The sequence below is a fragment of the Simochromis diagramma genome, unplaced genomic scaffold (genome assembly GCF_900408965.1).
Source record: "Simochromis diagramma unplaced genomic scaffold, fSimDia1.1 OVJJ01000585.1, whole genome shotgun sequence".
NCBI classification, from domain to species: Eukaryota; Metazoa; Chordata; class Actinopteri; order Cichliformes; family Cichlidae; genus Simochromis; species Simochromis diagramma.
Window position 1 is genome coordinate 7,978,801 of NW_024387398.1, and position 17,259 is coordinate 7,996,059.

Below are 17,259 nucleotides of genomic sequence, written 5' to 3' on the forward strand. Positions count from 1 at the left end.
GCATAAATAACAATGACAATGTTAATAAAAATCACACAGTATTGATAATACAAGATATTTTTAAAGGCAGTAGCACTCCAAGATAGTGTGTGTCTGTGGATACCTGTGTGTACACCTATGTGAACACTTGTGTACACCTCTGTGTGGGTGTGTGTGTGTGAACGTGCTTATGTTCATAAGGTTTCTCCATGTAGTGTCTCATAGTGGGTGTGGGGAGCCACAGCCCCGTCTCCCAGGACCTGAAGCAGGCATGGAGGAGACCCGGACCACAGTCATCCAAAGAGCTAAGACCCAGGAACACCATAGCCCCCAGCAGGGATCTGACAGAGCCAGGGGGCTGAGGCCCCGCCAAGCAGCTCCTGGGAGTGAGCCAGCACACAACAGAGCATCCACCCAGTGGGGAGTCTGACACTTGACCTGACACATAGACAAACAGGCACACACAGTCACAAGCATGCATTCCCACCCTCATGCACACATACACACCCAACATGAAGACACACAGCAGAGAGACATGCAGATGGCCCCTGCCCAGAACCCTCAATGTCCACATGCAATTTAAAATTGACAAGCGCGCACCGGCTCCAGAGGTGAGGCTGAATGAATAGATCCCCCTCTGGATGTCGTTCAGTGTGTCCACCCCTAAGATCCTATATGTATGTGTCTTGAGAATGTAATGAATGAGAGTGTCTAAGTTGTGAAATAAAATTGAGACACAGACGGCCATGGGGGCAGAGAGAAGGAGGACCTCCTCTGCACCTCAGTGATGCACCTGCATCCCAAGGTCCTGCATGAGTGGGCTGATGGAACGAGAGGAGGGATGTAATTAGGGATGGGGAGGAAAGGACCAGCTGGGCACAATACCGCTGTTACTCAGAGGTGTGGTGAGGGAAACATCAGTCTTCACTCTATCTTAACTGAAGTAATTGCTTTATTATCTCTCGCCAATATCATGCACATACAGACAGCATCTATACTTTAATTCTGTTGTTTGTTCTCAAATTCTGTTGTTTTCATTCAAATTCCATTGTTTGTTCTCAAATTCCGTTGTTTTCGTTCAAATTCTGTTGTTTTCATTCAAATTCCATTGTTTGTTCTGAAATTCCGTTGTTTTCATTCAAATGCATTTGTTTTCATTCTAATTCTACTCTTTTTATTCAAATTCTATTGTTTGTTTTGGAATTCTGTTGCTTTCATTCAAACTCTGTTCTACACATTCTAATTTCGTTGTTGTCATGCAAATTCTGTTGTTTTCATTCAAACTCTGTTCTGTACTTTAAATACTCTGAAGACCACGCCTTCTCAATTCAGACTGGCCTATAAAAGAGCTGCAGTTGAGGCAGGCCTCCTCTTTACTGGGAAAACAAGATGGCTGCCACAGAGGTAACCTGCAGAACACTTTGTTACATTAGTGCTTCCCAACATTACTCACTACCCCCCCTTCTGGTCGACACATATCTGGCAAACGGGAAAGATAGTCAGCAATAAGATTCTTCTTACCGGGACAATGCTGGATGGTGAACTGGTATGGCTGGAGGTCTAGGCACCAGCGCAGTATCCTCGCATTTGGATGTTGCTTGGAGTGCATCCACACCAGGGGTCTGTGATCTGTCTGAAGAATAAATTCTCTTCCAAGGAGATAATATTTCAACGAATCAATTGCCCACTTAATTGCCAGTCCTCCTTTTTATACTGTAGAATATTTGTTCAAACAGCTTTTTACTTAAGAAAAGCACAGGTTTTTCTTCACCAGCTTCTCCCTGAGCCAGTACTGCTCCAAGTCCAACATTACAGGCATCTACTTGTACAACAAATGGTTTGGAAAAATCAGGGCTTTGCAAAACAGGGGCTTCAGAAATCTGTCTCTTTAAAGATTGGAAGGCATGTTCACAGTCATCATTCCACATCACCTTAGAAGTGTGTTTTCTCGTGAGATCTTGTAACAGTCACAATGGTGTGGTGTCTCTTTAAGACAACACAAGTCGAGGGTTGATGGTGTCATCAGTTTGTGCCACTGCTCTCTCTCTCTGGGATTATGAGGACACGTGCCTGCACGCTTGTGCTTAACGAGGGACGGATTTATGTTTTCTTCTCCAGACCTTTTTTTTTTGTTTTGTTTGCAACGCTTGGGTTGTATGAACGCTGGGCGTTATGTTGTTGAGCCGCAGCCATTCAGCCGGGCTTTTATATGGTTGTTGAAGAAGGCGTATTAAAGAACCACCGTGGATTACCAATACCAGCATGGGTGTGTGTTCTTCCGACTAGCCTGCTGGTGTTTTGCCGCCTCCTCTCAACCACGCAACACAACCCAACGTTACAATCTGTAAGAGGGGCTGCCAAGGTTGAGAAATGGGGAATAAACCTCCGATACCAGCCAACCAAGCCCAGAAACGACCTCACTTGCTTCTTGGATTTGGGTCTGGAGATTGTTTGTATAGCCTTTACCTTTTCAACTTGTGGCTTTATTTGTCCATGACCAACAATGTATCCTAGATACTTCACTTCTTCTTGTGCCCAGGCACACTTGCTCACAGTCAAACCAGCCTTCTGGATTTTTGCCATCACAACCTTTAGATGCTGCAGGTGTTCCTCCCAAGACTCACTGTAAATCACCACATCATGCAGGTAGGCAAGCTGCAAACTTGGAACAACGATTAAGGATAATGTCCATCAAGCTTTGAAAAGTTGCAGGAGCCCCATGAAGACCAAAGGGCAACACAGTGTACTGAAATAAGCCCATTCCTGGAATTTGGAAGACTGATGTTTCCCTCACCACACCTCTCTGCGTAACAGACCACAATAGGCACCTCTGTTCCCCAAAATCTAGCCCAGGGCCCATTGCTTTTGCTCCATGGAGCAGCACAGAGCCCCACGGAGCACAGGGCAGTCCCCCCAACCCCACCGCAGAGGGAAAACTACACCCTTTCACGCATTCAGTCAACGACACCTGCACAGTGGTCTGCTCAAACGTAGAAAGCACCTGCAAACGATGGTAAAACTCATTTTCAGTGTGACAATTATGGACACACCACTACTTCAACAGATCCTTCCACTGGGGTCGAATGCAGGTGCACCATATGTGTGGGTGCTTTGAGTGCTACTGGGGCGATCGTGGCTCGAGAGTTGGCAGTTTGTCTTGTAATCGGAAGGTTGCTGGTTCGAGCCCCGGCTCCGACAGTCTTGGTCATTGTGTCTTTGGGCAAGACACTTCACCCGTTGCCTACTGGTGGTGGTCAGAGGGCCCGGTGGCGCCAGTGTCCGGCAGCCTCGCCTCTGTCAGTGCGCCCCAGGGCAGCTGTGGCCACAATGTAGCTTGTCATCACCAGTGTGTGAATGGGTGGATGACTGAATGTAGTTTAAAGCGCTTTGGGGTTCATAGGGACTAAGTAAAGCGCTATACAAATACAGGCCAGTTACCATTTACATCTTAACTCCCCCTACCAGCATGTTAGAGTTGAAGGAAGTCTTATAGAAAGCAGCAAAACAGAGCTCCACATGAACGAATTGTAAGTACCTGTCCCTCTGAGAACAGTGATTGGCACCAACTGTATGTGTGGAGAGAACGTGAGACCCCAGCTTATTTATTTATTTTGTTCTGATCTTCAATTACTGCTCACATCAATACACACAACTGGGGATCTCCAATGCAGCTGACTTGGAACTTAACACAGACCCTCAAAGATCAAATATTTGTCTGTCTCATGTCACTAAAAGTCTGTTATTCAGGGTAATTACACTCAAGTTTTCAGGATGTAGTGTTATTTGATCAAAGCACAATTTTAATTCAAGCACTGTCAGACAGCAGAGTCAAACAAGCAAATATTTCTCAGCTCGAATAAATTTACTAGGCCACATAAATTTTGTGGCCTGTCAGTTTAAAGCTCATCAACTTTTTAAGCTTTTACTTAAATTATGACATGTTTTTTGCTTTAAATAATTTGCAACAGGCACAGAAATGACTGCCTGTGAAGTGAATTTTGCAGTTTGTGTGACTGAAGCATAATGCTCTTTGTCACGGGCCTGGGTGACCCAGGGCTCATGTGTTATTTTTGGGAGTACTGAATATGATAAGTCTTATTAGACTATCTGATTGTTTATTGTTGTTTGTGGGTGTGATCTGCTCCTGGGGTCCGTTCTTCGTACCTCGCTAAGTAAGTTAGCTGGATTTGATTGTTGACGATTTCGCGTGATCTTGGATCGTTCGGTTCTCCGAAGCTCATCCGGGACTTGCTGTCATAGCAACAGATCTGTAAGCGTAAACCTGCTTGGGAGCAGGCTTACTTTATGTAAACAAGATTAGATCGCGGCCACTCAGGTATGTCCGCTTCATGTATACGAAAGCAACAGCGATATTTTACCAGTGTTTTTCCATAAATAAATATTATCAGTGTAACTAAAGATAATGCAGTATTTGATCCTTTTATTAATTCCATACAGATGCATACAGGTCATTTCCTAAAAAAAGGGAAATGTACTATTAATCATTCTATTTCATGTATTTGATTATTTCAGATGTAATTCATATTTTAGAGTAGTAATAGTAAATTACTCAGTGTAATCAAGATGAGAGACCACGGCTATAAAAGCGAAGGTGGATTTGGGAAGTCTGTCGCAGCCATGTCCTGTCCGTATACGCGAGCCAATCATTGCGGAAGGTGCAAGATTGATAAGGAGAGTTTTCAGAACTCAGCGTATATTGCGGGATAGACAGGATCCTTTAGCTCAGCGCGACAGTGTGCTCATAGAGAGATATCGATTTTCCCGTGAGGGTATTATTTACTTAACCAACTTGTTGACGAGGGGGTGCAGGACCACCACCTGTCTTTTTTTGTTCTGCCCTTTTCTTGGTTGCTGTTATAAACAAACAGATTATTTCAGGCTCTCTTTTCAAGAGACTAAAAGCAATATAAGTGGGCGATCGTGGCTCAAGAGTTGAGAGTTCGCCTTGTAATCGGAAGGTTGCCGGTTCGAGCCCCGGCTTGGACAGTCTCGGTCGTTGTGTCCTTGGGCAAGACACTTCACCCGTTGCCTACTGGTGGTGGTGCCAGTGTCCGGCAGCCTCGCCTCTGTCAATGCGCCCCAGGGTGGCTGTGGCTACAATGTAGCTTGCCATCACCAGTGTGTAAATGGGTGTGTGAATGGGTGGATGACTGGATATGTAAAGCGCTTTGGGGTCCTTAGGGACTAGTAAAGCGCTATATAAATACAGGCCATTTACCATTTACCAAATATTACCATTCTGTAGAATATTCTTATATTTCACTTTTACTTGTTCCCATGTTCTAGTGGGTCCTGTCATGGCTCTAATGTGAAAGAGGATATGATATAATATAATAAATTTACCCTACCGCCTACTGGTGTTGGCCAGAGGGGCCGATGGCGCGATATGGCAGCCTGGCTTCTGTCAGTCTGCCCCAGGGCAGCTGTGGCTACAACCGTAGCTGCTTCCACCAGTGTGTGAATGTGAGAGTGAATGAATAGTGGCATTGTAAAGCGCTTTGGGTGCCTTGACAAGCGCTATATAAATCCAATCCATTATTATTATTCTTATTAAATTACTTACGAGTTTAATTTGTCAGCAACTTTCTGCCAGCCCTCTCTCCTTGCTTTTGCAGCCTTTGCAGTGTTCCCTTGCGTTTTAATTAAACTCTGAAACTCCTGAAATCCCTCAATCAAGAGTTCTTGCTCTGCTGCCGAAAAATACCGAGCGCGCTCCTTCGACATTTTCGCCGACCAATCAAAGGGTTGTTTCAACTATCGATGCGTAGCCCCTGTTAAGCCACCCAGTGATCTCACATTACTTCATCCAGCTATACTAATCGTCAACAACAGGTGTGTTCGGAGAACCGGAATAGCGAGCTCAAAGTTAGCGCGATGATTTGATCTTGGATGTGTCATTTGATCTTGGATGTAGTAAGCGAGGTACGAAGAACGGACCCCTGGTCTCTCATTTCCCTGTGTACACGTTTGAGTGTGTGTGTGCTGTAGTGTGTGAGTTTTGCTGCCACACCAGGTATGGAGAGTCGTCTCACCTTTGAGCATTCCACACCTGGGAGTAATCACTCACCTGTTGCTGATCAGCCTAATCAAGGAAGCCCTACTTAAGAGTGTAGTGGAGCGGCAGACTGCGTGGCAGTGTTATAGAGGACTGTGGAAACATGTGGACGGAGCAGAACACTGATGTACACAGGCACCGAGGAGGACACAACACTGTGGATTGTTGGCACTGTTTTATATTTTTTTCTTTGTAAATAAACACACTGTCTTCATCCAGAAAGTCCTGTGTTTGGGTCCTACTTCAACCAACCCTGACACCTTATCATATCTAGTATTTTACTTCCCATTCTGTTGTCACCACTAAACTCTTGGGTAAAAAAGAGAACAACAGAAAAATAGTGCAAGGAAAAAAATGTCTCCTAACTGTCACACAACAAGATTTCAGTCTAAAATAGGACATAAATTAGGGCTTGCTTCAGTCATGATTTGAGACAGTCTGCATTTAAACCTGAAGATGTGTGTTATAAATGTAGCCCAGGTTCTGTTACACAATACTGCTTCTCCTCTTTAGTTTGATGAATCCAAAAACTCATCAGACTGAGACTGAAGAAGTCACTTGGATGAGTGACGAAACGTTTCTTCCACTGAAAACTTTACGTCCAGATGAGCAGAATTAAATTTTTAGGATTTCCTTGCCTGGATGATTGAGCGTACATCAAGACAAATCCATTAACACGTTCCCAAAAAGCCACTTGAAGAGCATGTGAGGCTTTGGAGACGAGAATTTTCAGAGAATGAGCGAGCCATATTCAACACTGCTGACAGAATCTTTTATCTACAGCGAGTGCGTAAGAGGTTACCTTGGAGAGAAGTGCACTTGTTAGAAGTCCTTCAGTTTTCCTGAAATCAGCCACGAGTTGGAACAGTACAAGTTCTTTAAATGTTCCATTTGAGTGAGGCTGTGAAATAACTCAAACGCTGCACTGTTATCGTTAATATTGAGCAGTCTAGGTGCACCGAACGGATCAATAAAGCAACCAGTGGCACAGGCTTCATTAGAAATATCCAGGCTAAATGTTGCAGAAGCTTTGGAACACTTTTGGAGTAGCACTCGTTTAATTTGTCTCAGGCGACAGAGGTCTTCAAATTAGAGTCAAACTGAAAATCTCCCAGAGACAAAAACATTTCTCTTTAAAACGCAGGAAGTGAAATGAATGAGAAATCTTTTCTCACCCCGTTCTCTCAGACATGATGGTTGAGCCTGTACTCAAAATAATAAAAATGTGTTATTGTTGATTTAAAAAACAAAACAACTCAATTATTACCTGGAGTAAAGCTTCATACCTCAACAAATGCACACTCATATAGCAGCGCTCATTGTCTCTCACCTTTATTTATTTTGAACAATTCATTACGTCTTTGCCCTCTGAGGCATAACCGATTCCTGCTGTAAGTATGTCAAGCTACTTTAACATACATTTTGAGTAATACATCACATGGGTTTATGAAATATTGAAATTTGACATTTGGATATGACAGTGATCATCAGTCATCAGTGTTTTTAGGGCAGTGTCTAAAATATCTACTAAAATGTGTGATAAATCATATCTGGGGCAATTCTTCCCACATGTACCTTTCTATCTGACATGACATGAATATTTCAGAATCAGCTCCTTTGTACCAATCTCTGTGTCAACATTGACTCTCTCCCTGTTGTTCAAAAGGAAGCAGAGCACTTACTCTGTTTTTGATTTGCTGCTTCACAGCTGATGATACTTTGCTTAAGCAGTTCATGGCACATCCCATCATTAAGGTACTTTTTCTGTAGGTGGTTGCTTATTTTTACCTGCACATATGTGTGCTCTGCTAAACCAAAACACTTAAAACACTGTGACAACACTTCCTCCTCTCAGGTAATGTCCCTCCCTCCTGGCTACAAAGTCAAAAGTTGAAATGGCTCCGCACACCCCGGCACTTCTTTCATCTCCCTCTTCCTGCTCTCTCCTTGAAGATGGTGGGCCTTTTCTTTGGGAAAGCCCCAAAGGCAGCCTGGCTTGTGGTCTTTGATGTTTTCTCCCTGTCTCCCATCTTAGAGACCCCAAGTGCTGAGAAAATGGCTGGAGAACTGACATCTGGGATACATGAAAAGACAAGTTAAAATGCCCATCAATTAGATATATTACTTGAAACTTAAGCATTACAAACACAAGCAGAAAACTTCTAATAAATTATTCATAGGGGCCCTCTAATTGGGCCTATTTTCTTAAAATGTGAACTTGGGAAATGTTAGATTAGTTCAAAAATTCCCCACCTGCTGGAAGAAAAAGATCCCAAGTGGTGTGGAAAGAAAGTCAGGCAAACTCTTAAAGCACTCTTACTAATAATGAAAAACTGAACTGACTCTGAGATATTTCCTTGAGGCCAAGGAGGTCAATATCCTGGGAGAAAAAGTGTTTCAGTTTTTCCCCTTTCTGAAGATAAATGTGTTTGTACCTGTTAATAATTGCCACACAGAGGAAAGGTGAAAAACCTGCCATCACAAACTCATCCTGGTATCATCACTCTTCCTCTGTGATCTTTCATAGCTATATGGCTTTGTTACACTAAAAACAGTGGACTGCGATGCACACATGTGGACGCTCTCAAGGAACTCATTAAGCAGCCTGAAAAGAAATTGCAGAAATTTTTTTTCAGTCAATTTACGATGAAACAAGACTTTATTATCTTAAACCAATTTCTTAAAAATGTTACCCAGAAAACAGCATCTTAACATTTTTTAAAGATTTAGTAGTAAATTTAAAACTTTAAGTCATCATTGTAATGCAGCTCACGCTTCAGTGGTTCAGGTAACATCATAAACATATCCCCAGTGTCACAGTGGGGAAAAATCCATAAATAAATAGCACAAACATGCATACCAGTTCTGTTCCTCAGTGAATTCATGACCATAAACAGTCAATCAATCATGTCTTCAATTCAGCTGAAGCCCCCTGGGAAATTTGTGGGGTTGCAGATGATCCCTCGTCGTGGTCTTAGAACCAACTCCCCCTCTGAGAATTACGTTTTTGTGTGACTGTGGGGAAATACTGCAATATGTGCAAAATAAAAGCAGGTGGATATTTTGATTTGAATACACCAACCAATAAAACCACAGATGGGTGACGTAAATAGCACTGATTACTTCATTCCGGTGCAAGTTTCTGCTGGAACACACTTGATACTGTGATCTATCCGGGTATTAGATTGATGTGTACCACTCATCCAAACAGACCTCACATACGGACAACCTCCACCAAGAGGATTAGTTAGTTTATTCTGCAATGTACAACATCACAGTGCATAAGAAAATTAAAATAGGCTCAAGTTTAGTTCAAAGAACATGACAAATGGCCCAAGACATTACGCAGCCTCCAAAATCATCACATCCCTGAGTGTACAGACTCTGCCAGGCACCAGAGGATACCCCGGGGGTTCTATGACCCTGCCGGCTAACCACGCCTCTGCTGTGCTGGAGGTGTTTTTGCCAGAGGGACCTATACAATGCTAGCCAGACCTTGTTTAAGTTGTGGTTTGTGTATGTGTGTTCAGTGTTGGTACAAAGTCTCATTTTTCTTGGTCTTTTGTCTTTGAAAATGAGCCGTTTTGTTCTCATTGTTTTTGTAGTCACTCATCCATCAGCAGTTTCCTACCTAATAATTAATATCTGCTGTTATTTCCATCAAATAACAGACAGCGATGCCTATTGATTTGTGAGCATTTGTACTATAAGCATCACACAGTGTTTGAAATAGTTTCTTGAGACATATTCCCTACATTTCTTATTCATTCATTAGGAAGAGTTATCCCCTCCTTTACCTCAAAGAAATAAGACTAGCAACTAAACAGAGACTAGATTAAAGTCCAGTGCTGTAGGTGTTTCAGGATCATGTAAAAAAAAAAAAAAAAAAAAAAAAAAAAAAAGCTCTTTCTTTACAATCCTGATTTAGCGATTTGGAATTTTAAAATGTAATTTGATGTGCCTTAATTATACCCAGATAAAAGTGTAACAGTTTTGTTTCTGTAACTCTATATTTACATCCTCACCAAATTAAAACAGCATCATCTAGCAGCGTGGTTGTTGTCCCACTTACATGTTGTGGGCAGAAGCGGGCAGCTCTGTGGAGAAGAACACTCTCAGCATGGAGGTGGCCAAAAGGCAGAACACTGTTTGGCAAGAACATAATGTGTCTGGGTCTATGCTTCATGGTCCTCGGCTATCAGTGGAGCAGCTTTTAGGTACGTACTGGAAAATAAAATATTTTTAGTCCAATTTTTTTTTTCTGAATACATCACACGAGGCAGTGGAAGCATATTTCAATATCACTGTTCAACACCAAAATGTCTTTTCAGAGATTATACACACACACACACACACACACACACACACACACACACTTGCTATTTTAAGGAGGGTTGATAGAGCCTTTACCCATTTAGCCATTTGTAGGAAGACCTGAGCTTGGCTAGCTGCTTGTTTGTTGTGTAAAACAACACTGAATGCTCTTTCCTGCAGGAGTAAGTGCATGTAGGCGCTGTGTGGAAACGTAAACCATGAAAAGGGGACGTTCACGCCTGCTGCTGATCTAGTCTGCTATGATAAAGTAACTTTTGATGGCTCCTTTTTTCATAAGGCATCACCACAGGAGGTTGCTCTGCATGTTTGATTTGGGAGGGTTGGCAAATCTCCCTCTTCAAATTTGGCAGATGTGTAAATCACTACACTTTGGAGCCTTCTCCTCTAATTGACATGAAGCACAAAAATATACATACATGCTCATCCTCCCAAACCTGGTCTGACCCACATTTTTTAAACATTTAGACAAAAAAAAATAGAGAAAACAAAAAGGTCTGCTACACAATCCTCCCCGAAATGATCCAAAAAGATGAACTGAAATAATTTATAGACTTAATTCCATGTGAAGGTTTCCCACTAGAGAAAAAAAAAGCTTAAATTTCAGTGATTTTCAGCCAATGTCAGGGTTTGTATCTTATTTGATATGAACATTTAAAACAGGCTGAATCCAATAGCACACTTTGGTTAAAGTAAAAACTCAAGCTTGGTAAATGTAGAAATCAATACATAATAAGATGTTGTAACACTCATTTAATACAGAACAGAGTTCAAGGTAGGATTTCAGCTATTTTACAACATAATACGTCTCGGAATGAATGTGGTCTTCATATGTAAATACACGGAGGTACACCATCTGCTGCTCTGAAGCTTTCTCTCTGCACTCTTGTTTCTTTTTAGGGGTTTTTCATTCAAGACTTCTTCATGAATATATTCCTCCTGAGCTGTTACTTTCATCTGCATACAGCTCAGACAGCGCACCCCATTCAGTACAATTTCTACTTCTTGTTGTCCCACTTTTTTCATCCCCCTGCGGAGGAGAATCTATAAAAGCAGCTGTGGCTTCAAACAAAACATACACACTGAGGAAAAAAACAGGGAGGTGGTTGAATGATGAAGAAAAAGGAACAACTCTTTAGGAGGGGGAACTATCAGTGCTGTTGCTGCTGATTAACCTTTAATTGTGAAATTTAAAAATGCTTTCATTGCTTCACCGCTAAATGCATCCAAACAGAAGACCTTAAAAGTAAAAGCTTATGTAAAACTGTCTCAGCTCTTTGCTTATCAGAAGCTTAAATAAGCTACTTTGCCTTGTTTGCAAGGCGTCTCCACAGTGGATAGCTCCACATGTTTGATTTGGCAGTGTTTTTTTTGCCCTGATGGCCTTCCTGACAACTCCAAAGGGGATTTGTCTTGAACCATGGATCTTTCTCTTGTTAGGCTAAAATAGGTCAAAAAAAGAAAAAGGTTACGGTTTGGCAGCAGTCAGCAAACATGGATGCGTGCTCAAACACCAATAGCACACACAAGTGCTGCTAAATGGCTGCAGCATAGCGCAATAATAACATTTGACATGTTGCAGGGATCGGTTGGTCGACTGAGGGTAATGGCTTCAGCAGTGCATAGAATCTGACCGTACCGCCGCTGGTAATCCTGTAGGGAATTGTGGCTATTATAGAGATGTAGGCGACAGCCACCTTGACCAGCTCTGCAATGTGGCGAGTGACCTCTAAGCGCAAGCAAGGCAATTAACAGCAAATTAAATCCATGGAAAAGACTTGATTGGATTATTTTGGTTGCCTCTGCAGTGAGTTTTTTTTCAGCATGGGGAAATGAGAAGTGAGCTGTAAAGCACATACCGGGAAACCTATTTTTGCCCCAATTACTGTGGTGTCTGTGTCTTTTACTAGACTGACAGAATGGAGTCTACCATGATACAGCTCTCAGGGTAAGCACAGTAGACCTCTTGTTGTGGTTCTTTAAGCTTTGGGCTACTGTTGCATCAAATATTGGACTTCAAAGGTTTGTGGCGTCATCAGAGAGAGTTCCCTACCAGGTGTGCTGACTCTAAAAAAGGGCCCAAGCATAGAAAATATTATTGCATGCTCTCTCAAACCTCAAATGCAACATATTCACCTATTATGGCTGAGACAAAAGCATCTCTGTGCACAAATGTAATGCTATCCTAGAAGCTTGGTGGTAGAATTATTAGGGTGAACACTTGTATCCTGCCTTTGCTATCCCATCTGTAGCCTCTGGCTCACATTTTTCTGATTACTTAGTTTAAAGATTTTACCTGTTTACTATGTATGGTGGATTTATTATAGGTGCACCTTCAGGCCATTTATTCAAAGCCTCACAGTTCTCTACTTCAAAAGCATGCATGCAAAGTATCTTCTTTACTTGGACAAACCTATTTGCGTCAGTTCTTTTGTATTTACATGGCATTAGGTCCCCATATGGCACCACATTTTGCATTTCATTACACCGATAGGGTTTTTTTGCTAAGCAGGAAGGCTGAGGGTACATGCACTGAATCATTTATCAGCTGAATGCTAATGTAAATGAGTGTATTTGTCTTTTTTTACTGTGCCAATCACACAGCGGTCGAAACCCAAACACACTGTTTAAATTTGCAGAGCAAGAGTGATGAGCAGAATGCTGTGCCAGGCATCAGGAGTGTCACAGGAGATTTACTTTATATGACGACCAACGTATTTAACACAGGCACTGCCATCAGTATATTGTTCTGTCATTTGTAAGATCCATGTTTAGATTGCCAGTTTGTCTGGCAAACATGCTTTTGAAATGGCAATTGCTTGAAAGAGCACTTTGAATCTTAATGTCATAAATTGCAAGACTGAATCCCACTGACATGAAAAAAATGACTAGCTTTCAAACAAACAAGAGACAGAACAAAGGTTTGGTTTTCTCATCTCTTTTAGTGAGCATCCAGAGCTTTACTCTCTCGGGAGAGTGACTCACAGCTTCTGCATGTATCAGTTCATCCAAGGATTCAAACTGTAGTGGTTCCAATTACAACCCTTTTTATGCTACCTTTACAGTACAGCTGACCTTTAAGTTGGTCAGGAGCTAAGTGACTATTCCTGTAGAAATCCCTGATGAGATTCTCAAAGACAGTGTCAATCAAGACTTGATAAAGTAGACCAAAATAAAAGAGTAGCCTTAATCATCATGCTGAAACAAGAATCCAAACTCAAACACACCACAGAACCCTGAGACCATAACATCATTATTTTAATCATCATGATCATAAAAAAGTTATGTTTATGCACAGTTCTTTCAACAAAGGCAGTGAAAAGTGAGCGCTGTTGGTTTAGTTGGTGAATGACCGTGGCACGTGCTTAATTTCTATGCATGAGCAATAGGGGGAGTGAATTGCGTAAAGCTGTTAATTCCATTTCAGGGAGAAAAAAAAAAACTATTGGAGAAGAATGTTGCACCAGTATGATTGGCTCTGTTCAAATTAGTTGCAGTCCTGTAAGGCTGAACTTGTGAAGTTGGAGGTGGAGGAGGAGGAGCATTTAAGCACATGCATCAGGGCTGTAATTATGTTTCTACAAGCCACCGGCACGCCACATATTGCCTTGGGAAGTAGATGTGAGAAACTGATAAACACGGTCCCTCCCCAGTCACTTGTTCACTGTATAAATTTGCATATGGAGCTTCTCCTACTCATTGTAACAGCTAAGTGTTTAGCCTCGCAGTTTCATCTTTGAAACTGCAGAAATTCACAAATGTAGCAGCAAATCATTCATTTGCCCTTAGGTTTGAAAACATATTTATATATTCTATGAATAATAAAAAATATTCAATGAATCACTTCAACATGTAATTAAAGTTTGAAAGGAAAGCATACCTCTTTCTTTTTACTTTGTTTTTTGTTGGTGGTTCAGCATTAGGCAACTGTAATAACATCTCCAGGAAAAAGTAAATAAATAAAATTGGATCAAAATTGGTTTTGAAGATTCTTGTTGTGCGGTGAAATAAATGTTTCTGTAAATTTTAGCAGGTTGAATCTTCCTTCCATTCCAAAAATGAGAATTTTTTTCTTTTTCCTTTTTGAGTTGCTCTTGTTTCTGTCTTATTTTCACAGGCCAGTGGTAATAGATCCTCCACTGTTTCTATTGTATTCTAAATACATTTGGAGTACAACACAATCTATAATTAGAGAATGCTTTGAGATTTGTAATAGCTTTAAATGGGCGTGTGAGAGGTGGAACCTAGACTCTCTTTGCTTGAACTGGGGCATTAAGTGCAGACTGGTGGTGTGACTGACTGTCTTGATTTTCCAAAGGTAGACTGAGTTGGATATTGTAGACCCCTGCCGACAGATTAGGCCATAGAAATTGATGTATTTTACTGTGTCAATGTGACGCTTAGTGTTAAGGGTTATGCTTAATCTTTAGGAGAAGACCCTATTTTTGATTCCAGTCAGAAGCTCACAGCAGACCTAACCACCTGTGAAAACTTAATCTTGGGTCTGGGAGCTTAAAACAGATGAAAATAGGACTGATATCCCCTCTGAGGTACCTTTTTTATTTGTTCCTTAACCATACTCATGCCCTACTCCAACTCAGATTTCCAGGATCGACTGCTGCTTTGCCTACATGAATCCCAGACGAGATGGCTGTGGCTACTGCACACATGCTGTTAAATGTATACCGTCTTAATTTATTTTATTTTTGGAGAGGTTCTTAATTCATTGTTTGCTTTTAGTAATTATGCACAGCATTGTATGTCATGGATATGACGCAGTATAGGAACACTCTTTACTTAAGTCTAATTACCAATTCATCTAAGATAGTTCTTGTAAAGTGTTGCTGATGGCTTTAACAAGTCATTCACTCAGGCTGAGCCTCCTACAGCCCCTGCTTGGCCCCTGCTTGGTGAAGATAACTTCTGGGGGAGAGAGCAAGATAAATAAAAGTTAATTTCCATTACTGGGTGTAATTTTTGCTTCACTCCTTCTGACAGCTGGACGAGAATTGAGAAGCAGAGGCCCATAAATCAATTCACTAGGGTGTTTGCCCCAAGACAATGCTTTCACAGCACACAGTAGTAACAATGCTAAATTGGTTGGATAAGGACAAAGGCATGAGGACAATTTAATAGTTTTCATGTAGCCTGGAGTCTGGAGCAAGAAAATGACAAAAGCTCTCGCAGAATAAAATATTTTAGAGTCAATATTCAAGAAGGGAGTAAGCTTCCACATCCAGATGAAGACATTTTGGAAGTTTAACCACATTACAGCAGCACCAGTGCCTCATCTCCAAGAGAATCAGGTACTGTTTTTAAAGCAGCTCATTCATCAGTCATCTGTGATTACACTGACCCAGTACACAGAGGCGCTTCATTCACCAAGCATGGGAAAATCAAAAACTCGCAATCATGACACGCGTTTGTTGTTATGAGACACAGATCATAAAAGGGACAACAGCAAGATACAATTAGGACTAACTACAATGAAATATTTTTACATTCCTTATAGCTGTAGGTGACTCTTGTCATATCCTTCTCCCAAAAAACAGAAAGAACATGCTGAGCTATCCACTGCAATAAAACAACAAAATATCCCTGTGGATGGTGTTTCTTCTTCAGGCTGTGATTACACTAAATAAGCATATAGATGTAAAACAGGATACAAATTTAATGCACTGGAAGCAAGAAAAAAATGTGTTCCAAGGCATCCCTAGTCAAGAAAAGTATAATTTTCTTATCTTTGTATCCAGGCCTCAGGGCAACAGACTACAAATCCCATGTGAGTCCCATGCTGGAAAGGTTAGGTAGCCTTTGCCTCCAGGGCCAAGCATGCAGGCAAAGGTATAAAAAAAGCTGCTGACCTGAAGCAGTGGAGCACATATCTCAGATGTTTAGTGCAGTTTTCCCTGGACAGATAAACTGTGTTAGTATGTAACATTACCTTCTCCCAGATGTTCCTGGGTTGATGCAAAATTTACCTGAAAAAGGTCACCTTTAAAAAAAAAAAAGATTTATAGACACAAGGGGAAATTAGCAATTTGTGGGTCTTTTCTTATGCTTCTACACATCTCATAGGTTTGATTTGTCATATTCCTGTCTACTGAAGAGTTTATAGTACAAACAGAAAAATCCAATTAACCAGCTCGTGTGATAAAGTTTCATTCACAGGAAGTGAATAATCTTGTACTGTTGTTACCTTCTGTAACTACGTGCTATGTTTCTTCATCTTCTTTTCCCACAGCAGCCAGCAGATACAAACACAACCACAAGCACATCTGTCAGAGAGCAATAAAACAGACAGCAATTCCAGCAGCGTCATTGATACAAACATAGACGCAAGCTGCAACTGAAGAGAACCAATACATCAACTCACTATGAGCCTATCACACAAGGATACGAGCCAGCTTGCCATCTTAAGGAGATATGATTATTCCTCCACAAGCTGTAGCTGACAGCACATTTGAAGAAATGAGACCTGACAAATTGAATGCCTTTAGATCTCATGTGTAGCAGGCCCTGACCTGGTAAACGATATCTAGTCAAATACGTATTTTCCCCATTTAAATCTTCATGAGTCATTTTAAATTGAAAAACTAAATTCTTCATATTCTGAAAGGGTTTTCCCCATTTTTTTTTTTTTTTTTACAACACAGAGCCTCTGGGATTTTTAAGAGCTTTTCCAAACTGTTTAAACATCCTTGATTTTTATTTTCAAAGCTTACATTTTTTATTTATTTATTTGTTTTTTTAACTTTGACCCTGGTATTTTGGGGTTTTTGTGAAAAAACGTGTTCTGTGTGCATAAATATTAGCTCCCCTGATAGTAATAGTGTCATGTACATCTCCCTAGAAATTGCAGCCTATTTTTC

General features: G+C 41.2%; 1 long non-coding RNA gene across 1 annotated transcript; it reads right to left on the reverse strand.

Moving 5' to 3' along the window:
* Window positions 1-1,155: 1,155 nt before the first annotated feature.
* Window positions 1,156-9,267, reverse strand: LOC120720647. Its single transcript, XR_005693001.1, has 3 exons — window positions 9,255-9,267; window positions 6,632-6,635; window positions 1,156-1,269 (listed from the first exon to the last, which is right to left on the reverse strand). It is a non-coding gene; the product is annotated as an uncharacterized LOC120720647 (long non-coding RNA).
* Window positions 9,268-17,259: the final 7,992 nt, after the last annotated feature.